Below are 8,751 nucleotides of genomic sequence, written 5' to 3' on the forward strand. Positions count from 1 at the left end.
CCACCAATAGGGTACTATATTAGACAGGAATATGCAATCGCCATATTGGTTCCTGGACAATTCGCGGGAAAAGTTGCGATAAGAATGTCGTATAGTTTAATTAAAATTAAGTTTAGAATATAAGAAAAATAGTCTGCTGCAGTGCGCCGTTTTGCAAAAATAGAAGCGAGGATGGATTGAAGCTTAACTGCTTTCCACTAGGACGAATAGAAAGACTCACAGAGTGGATAATAAATTGTAGACGCGACAAATGGAAACGGAATTAAAATTCAAGATTGTGCGAAGTAATTACTGATATTTATGACTATAGCAATATAATTCAGATATATGAGGTCTGAAGAAAATGTTTATATATAATTAAATTACCTATGACCATTTTTTTTTATATATTAAGGCGAAATGAGATCCAGAAAAAAGTATGGTTAGGAACCCGTTTTTCTACAGAGCGACGCACGTTAACCAACTCAAATATAAAAGACGTATGATAGAAAATAAATCATATGATTATTATTTTAGCGCACGCCTATTTGTAAAGTGAGTGAAATTTCGTTTACAATCATAATTTTTGCAAGAACTATTTTTTGGCAAATGTGTGGGTTGAAAATCATATAGTCTAATTTAAATATTTCATATATTATGTCATATATAATTTATGTTTTGCTAACAATGTTTTAGTATAATTTAAAATAAATAATCTATATCATGTAAATGATGAAATGGTAGCTTGCATATAGCCATCAATAGTCCTTTCCATTTAAGAGCGGAAGCTTAGGCGCCGCCATGACACTTAGCGGGCATTTAAAAATTTCGGTCATATTTTTGGTAAAATTTACACTATCGTATCTAATTTTAATGAAAAAGTGGATGAAAACGATATGCCAGGTGCTGAATTATTGCATAAAAAGGTAGAAAAAATACCATTTGTGAGTTAAAAAGGTAGTTAAAATGCAGAGAACAATGTACCAAAGGAAAAAAGCAGCAACTTATTGACCGGTATGTGGAATGCAGGTTACATTTACACTGCGTATAGTGTAAGGTTTCAACAGCGAAAAAATAGTGTTTTGCATAAAAGTGAAAAAATTTTAATAATTACAAAATATAAAAAAAGGTTGATGAAGCGTTTTTAAAGAAATGCAGTTAAAAATGAACTGATATCTATCATTATAAGTGAGTTGTCAGTTTTGAAATTCACTTAGCTTTTAAATTACTGAAATAAATGGAAATGCGAATTTTTTAGTTTGAACATTTTTCTCCGAAAATTCGTACAATAAAAGAAATATGAATCGAAAATGGTGAGAAAACTATTTGTAATATATACGTGAAACTGAAAGAAATGAAAATATTTTTTTATTCATGTTTTTACATAGTCCTTTTTAAATCAGGATGACCGCTTGACGTGGAAGGTAGGAATTTTTTGTAACAGACCAGAAATATGTCAGTAAATTCATTTTTTGACCGGAAATTTTACAAATTTTGAGGAAAAAAATACATCTAATCACTTAAAATATTACGAATGTCGCATCACACAATAATTTACAATAAGCTCAATTAAGAATTTTTAGAAATGTTTATTATTATTATATAATATATAATATTACATAATAATTTATTTTCAAGTCAGAATTTGCAATGTAAAGAATTTTCAAATGCAGGTTCGGAAGACTTGAAAGAATTAATAATCCACAGGGTTTGAATTTGAACATTTTTGATAAATAACGTTTTGAGTTGAACAACTGTAAATCGATGTAAATAATGTCATGAGTTTTTTTGTAATAAACTGCAGTTAGAGTATAAATAATCGAAAAATACTTCCTTTCTAAAGACGATTTTAATCTCATGCTCGAAATTAAAGAAGGTACATGCAGATTTTAATTTTCAATATTGAACTGTTTCAATGAGAGAACGTTAGTATTTAAAGAACTTTAAACATCTGAGTAGCCCTTCATAAGCTATTTATAATGTAAATAAGTTAAAATCAATAGAATGCAATGAGCAGATGTAATTATCCTTGTTTATACCGTTTATGCGTGAAAAATATTCGTCTCTGCGCACACATAACCTCACCCACATATCACTTTTACTGCATTTGGCGCAATTTTTAATATGCTTTTTAAGAGAACCATCGGGAATGTCACCATTTCGATATATTAAACAGGGTTTTGGAAATATAATAAAATAATAAGTACATTCGAAGTAGAACTTTGACCGACTGTCACTTTTGCACTTCCAACAACAGCACCTCCTGTGCGCACCAACCTTTTTTCTTTTCAATGGATTTTCTCCTAGTCTATTAGACATTTCTTTTTTGGGAAGTTTTTTAAATTCCAATTGTTCGAAATAGTTTTTTTCGACAATGTTTACTATTCCCACATAAGTTACAGTCAAAATTGACCGAAACTCATATGGAAGTGTTATATATCTTTAGCGCTTGCGCAATGTCGTTTTCTTTAATGAAAAGGTTTATACAGTACCTTATTACCACTATGGGCAGCTTTGGGCTGTTTCCGATATTACGCTTGGAGTGCGCTTTATGTTGACTGGGTTGCTCAACCTTTTTAAATCAAGAAACTGTAAGATGGTTGTCACGGTGTGGCCTGTTTGCAAATTAAAATGTTTATCAACGCGCTCTAGGGAGCGCGGCAGGAAACTCCAGATTCAATTTGAATCTTAGGTAACGCGTAAATACGAAAACGTGAAAAGATGTTTCAAGTATTAGAAGCCTCGTATAAAAGCTTTGATAAAATGCAGACTACTAATGATATAAAATGATTATACGTAATACGATGCTCTCTCTCTCTCTGTTCTAAAGTTAGCTTCAGTTCGTTTGGACTTCTACGCAGTACATAATAAATTGCGTGTTAAAGTGAAGTGTTTATTTACTTAGTGAGTCATAGGTCTAAATTTAGTATCATTAATGAGTGTGTGGCGCCAGTTAGGCCGGATGCCGGAGCGAAGTGACCTACTTTCTTATTGGCTAGTTATAGGAAAATTCCATGACATCAGAAATGTTATTGGATCTTGGCCGAAGAGGGGGAATAAGTCTCCTCCCATTTGCAGATTATAAAAAGGTATGCACAGCTAAAAAAGGGCAGATTTGTTTGTCTCTTCATTCGACAGCACGACTTTGAATCTGTGACTTTAAACTTAGATAATTCTGTGATTGTTTTTAATAAATAAAAGACTTAAACGACCGAAAACTTGCAATGCTATATATGTTTTGTGATTAGTTAAAGCACTTGTGAACAAATCAAAATAACTATTGAATAAACGAATCAACAAATGGCTACAACGGAATAAAGCTCGACAGCAGATCCTGGGACGTAACATTGGTGTCAGAAGTGGGATACTGCACCGCAAACTAGGTCAATGACATTTAACATTGAGTGTGCGTGTCTGGTCAAATACGAACTGTTTTACTAGTTTTTCGTTGTGCGTATAATTCAACTATCGCTCAAGACTGAATTATCGACAGAGTAGAACGATAATGTTTTAAATTTGAAAGCTCTTCGTAAAAGTGAAGTGCAAGGACAAAGAACTAAAAATTCAAAATGCAACATGTGGACAAATTTTTAAGTAAGCATTGACATTTAATAAACTTAAAAGGTCCAAACAATAATTGTTTGAGAAAAGCCGCGACCTTCTACCAGGGTTTTGCGTGGTTTTACTCCCGGTAGCTAGGGTGTTGTCAATTGCACCCAGGTCGTAGTCGGTTGAGGAAGATTTCACGAATTAATCCCCTTTGTCAACTGCGAGCTTAAAGAAGTTTGTATACAAAATCTCAAAATAAAAAAAATCATCAGTAAGATTACTAGAACGAGATTACTGGCCCAGAACGGAAGAGGGTTACAGCAACGTTGGACCTGCCCGATACGGAAGAGGGTTACGGCACCGAGGGACCTAAAAAAGATCAAAAGAACTCGATGGGATAAAAAGGAGACTTCATCAATTTCAAGGATCTACATCGGATTCCAAGAACTTCAGACTTCGCTCGATCAGACTTCTGTGAAGCTAGTGACTGAAGTGAGAGAAATATTTTTGAATTCTATTGAGTGGCCAGAACCAACGTCAAACTGTAAGTAAAAAAATTACAAGTAGATTATTAAACGATTTTTTCAGTGAACAGATTAAAAAACTTAAATTTTGCGATTCATAGTGAACCAAAATGCCGGCTTCGCGAAAAAATAAGCGGGTTGCTCCCAAAGAAGTAGATATCGCTCGAACAAGTAAGAAAATTTCAAAACGGGTGACTAGAAACGTAAGAAAAAATAGAAATTTGATAAATACGGTTAAATCAACGCAAAGCAATAAAAATGTAGTTCTTGAGTTTGATAATAGTGCTGCATCCATTTCTTCACGTGCTGAAAGTAACGATAGGGTTTTTCATGACTTTTCGAGACATGAATTATTTGAAAGAGCGGCCCGGGTTTCAAGAACAGAAATTGATAAGATTCCTATTCAATAACCTAAGATAGGTGAAGGAATAAAAATTAATCGTGATATAATTTCTAATTTTGATTGAACTAACATGTCTGTTACTATGTTCGTTGAACATTGTAAGACCGCGGCAACATTCATAGAAACTCACGAAATGAGCTATCTAGTAATGCTTATTAAAACACGAATGAAGATAGCAGCGCGTAAACATATACAAGATAAAGTTGGTCTCGGTTTGGAAGAATTGTTAAAAACACTTCAAAGAATATACTCGCTAAAATCGGATATAAGTCAGTTGTCGCAAGAATTGGCTGGGGTAAAAAGAGCGGTAGACGAAAGTATTGATGATTATGGAGCCCGTGTAACTGAAATTCTAAACAAAATCGTTATAAAAGTAATGGAGAACAATCCAGGCGCGACAGGTGGAGAACATTGTAAAGAATAACGGGAAAATGCCATATTTAATTTTATGCGCGGATTAGACAGAGATACTCTGACTTTTATTCGCGAAAAAGCTCCTCCTACTTTGGACATAGCAATAGAATTAGCTTCTGAAGCCGATCTTGAAAATAAAAGTTAGAGTTTGGTTCATAATGGGGAGCAAGAAGCAGCCACGTCTTCTTATGATAAAAGGCAAGCGCCTAAAAAATACATTGCTAATTTTAAATCCGATAATCAGAATGATAAAGGTCAAGAGCAATATATAAATTCTATTCAGTGTTATAAGTGTCACGAATACAGACATCGTAAGCGGGACTTTCCTAAAAATGACAGAATGTTAAATGTAAGGAACAGAGAGAGTAGAAATTGTAATTATTGCGGAAGGGTCGGACATGAATTTAAATATTGCAAATTTAAGAAAAAACATGACACCGAAATTTCTCGAGCTAAGAAAGGTTTACCGCATTTTTTATACGAGAAAGTGGACCAACAGGTGGGGGAATTCGCGCCCAAAATCAGAAAAAGCCACTAACAGAGTCGTCCTAAATCTTCACACTTCAGAGGAACCGTACCGTGTAGTAAATTTTAAAAATTCATCTCTTAAAAATGGCCAGACATCTGTGCTGGCGAAGCTTCAGTGTCGAATATTGCGAATTAAGTTAGAATTTTTGTAATAAATTCATCAGATGAGGATGTAGAATTGACCGTGCCTCTTCTTGAGTTAGAAAAATGTTAAGTACTTTCTCCTTTGGTTCGGAATCCCAAGGAATCAGAAAATTCTAGAGAGGAACAAAAATCTAAAGCAATGAGATTTACAAAACTTTGAGGAAATCTCAATTTGAAGGATTTAAATGATGAGGAAAAAAGTAGCCTGTTAGTTTTCGGAATTCCCCTATCAGTTTTTTCTGCCTGGAGATAAATTAGGGAAAACAAATACTGTAGCTCACAAAATTTTGACCACCGGTGAACATCCTATTAACATCAAGCAGTATAGAAATCCTCCTATCCATAAAGAAGTAATTCTGTGTCAGACTGAAAACCTACTTAAAGACGAAATAATTCAGCCTTTAAATTCCCCTTATAATTCGCCTGCAATAATTGTACCTAAACCTAATGATGCACAAGGTAATAAGCGATGGCAAATGGTCATCGATTACCGTGCGATAAATGAGCGAACCGTTCAGGACGTTTACCCTTTACCCTATATTACGGACATTCTGGAACAGTTCGGCGGAACTCTATATTTTTCAGTTTTGGATTTGGCCATGGGTTTGCATCAAATTCCAATGGAATAAGATTCCAAGACCAAAACTGCTTTTCTACTCCTTATGGCCACTATGAGTACAATAGAATGCCATTCGGGCTTAAAAATGCTCCCGCCACATTTCAACGGATGATAGATCAGGTGTTGACAGGTCTTCAAGGTATTGAACTCTTCGTCTATATGAATGACATAGTTATTTATGCTTCATCTTTAGCTGAACATACTCGAAAATTAAGGGTCCTATTAGAGTGTTTAAAGTCTGCTGGTTTAGCCTTGCAACCGGAAAAATGTCATTTTCTTCGACATGAAATTACCTGTTTAGGACATATAATTACTCGGGATGGTGTCAAGCCGAATCCAAAAAAAGTGGAAGCCGTCCAAAGGTTCCCTTTACCTAAAACAAAGAAAAATATAAAGCAGTTTTTGGGTCTAATAGTATATTATCGTAAGTTTATACCTGATTTCGCAAAGCTGGCAAAATCATTAACAGCCATTTTAAATGATAAAGTCTCTTTTGGTTGAGGCCCTGCTCAACAGGAGGCCTTTGAAGTTCTTCGTGATAAAATTTGCTCAGAGTTTATTTCACAATATTCTGATTTTTTAAGACCTTTTGTACTTACAAGGGATGCTTTCAGTTATGCGGTAGGCGGAGTCCATAGTCAAGGTCCCATAGGACAAGATTTGCCCATAGCATATGCATCCTGTACTCTCCATGAACCCGAATTGAATTTCTTAACTACTGAAAAAGAGTTATTGACAATAGTTTTCAATGTGAAACATTTTCGACCATATTTGTACGGTCGTTAATTTACTTTGGTGATGAATCATCGTCTCTTGATCTGGCTGCATGGTCTAAAGGACACAGTCTCTCGGTTGGCTCGATGGCGAATATTCTTAAGTGAGTACAGTTATCTAATTGTGTATAAGCCTGGTAAAAAGAATGCCAATGCCGACGCACTCTCTCGAAACCCTTGCGATAACGTTAACGGTATTTTGTCTACTGAGTTCGGGTTGGTTGGTGGGACCACGGTAGTGCACGACCAGGGGTTCAACGGCAAATCCCCTGCCTAGGAAGATAAAACCGACGATCCGGATGGGCAGACAAGGTATGCGTTCTTAAATAACGGGATCCCACAGGCTGAAGATCTGTACGCTGCGTTTACAGATCCTTCTTGTGAATCGGAAGTTGATTCGGACCTCGAATCTGGGTGCTCCTCAGATAACACATTAGGTGAGGGTAGTTCTCAGATTCACTGTTCTTGTACGATGCCTACGTTAGGCAAGCGGGCTCTCTCGAACATTGGGACGAAGTCTGTTTGAGGCAAACGGACTCTCCTCGAGGTGGTTAAGGCCTGTGTTGTAGAACCATGTAGGAGCTTGGATCTAACTCTGCAAGGTACAAGCAATTACGCGTCAGCAGATGGGAATCTGGTATCAGAAATAAGCAAAGAGTTAATGCAAAACAACTTAATTAATGTTTAAAGTTTACAAAATGAAAATCTCCGGGTTGGAGAGGTAGTTGTGTTTTCTCAAAACAATCGTTACATATTCCATGTAATTGTAAAGGCTCGATTTTGAAGATAAGGCTTATCTTAACGTTATTTCGGGAACTTTGCTGGCTCTTCGAAAAGCAATGGAACTCCTTTAAGTTCAGACAGTCAAAGTTTCAAAAACAGGAAACAATTTGGATGAAATATCTTGGTCATCAATTGAGAAAATCTTTCGAAAACATTCTCTTGGAACTGGTCTGGTAATAAAAGTTTATTCAGGAGAAATCAAGTTTCCATCTCCGGAGGAAAGGCAGAAAATATTACAGGAAGCTCATGAATCGACAGTTGGAGATCATAAAGGTCTCTCTAAAACGTATTTGCAAATTAGACCGAATTTCTTTTGGTCCAGTATGAAATCTGATATTCAGAAGTTTGTTAAGTTTTGTAAAAACTGCCAAAGAAATAAATTAATCAGAACTCGAACTCGGCAACCCATGATTATCACAGACACACCCAAAGAACCGTTCGATAAAATTCAAATAGATATGGTAGGACCTCTTCCTACAACTCCTCGAGTTCATAATCATATTTTAGCGATTCAGTGTAATTATTCAAGATACGCCGATGAGATTCCCTTATCTAAAACTGATTCTGTTACTATAGCGAATGCAATTGCCGAACAATTTATTTCTCGCTATGGATGTCCGAAAGTAATTCATACTGATCAAGGCAAAAATTTCACTGGCAAAGTTTTACAAACCTTCTGTAAAATCTTCGATATTCAAATAGTCCAATACACAGCTAATCATCCGCAATCATTGGGCTCTCTGGAAAGAAGCCATTAGACTCTTGTAGAGTATTTGAGACAGTTTGGAAATGCACAAAATTGGGATGAGAGGCTCCGTTTGCTATTTTCTCATATAATACGCAGGTGTAGGAAGCAAGGTAGCCCTAAAGGTAGAAATCAGAAACGAAAAGAAATTTGATCCTTTCTTTGAAGGATAATATGTTATAGAAAAATTGATTGGAGAAGCTAATGCTAAAATTAGGGACGTAAAAACGAATAAACTCAAAGTCGTTAATTCAAAAATGAAAACTCCAAATAAAATCCTCAAATATGGA

General features: G+C 35.4%; 1 protein-coding gene across 1 annotated transcript in view; it reads left to right on the forward strand.

Annotated features, from left to right (window-relative positions):
- Positions 1–4,056: 4,056 nt before the first annotated feature.
- Positions 4,057–8,751, forward strand: part of LOC117180904 (angiogenic factor with G patch and FHA domains 1) — a 600,913-nt gene continuing 596,218 nt past the window's right edge. The window contains exon 1 of the mRNA XM_033373513.1: positions 4,057–4,072. The gene's annotated coding sequence lies outside the window, so the exon portion shown is untranslated. The remainder of the gene's footprint in view (positions 4,073–8,751) is intronic.

Source organism: Belonocnema kinseyi, chromosome 9 (assembly GCF_010883055.1).
Source record: "Belonocnema kinseyi isolate 2016_QV_RU_SX_M_011 chromosome 9, B_treatae_v1, whole genome shotgun sequence".
NCBI classification, from domain to species: Eukaryota; Metazoa; Arthropoda; class Insecta; order Hymenoptera; family Cynipidae; genus Belonocnema; species Belonocnema kinseyi.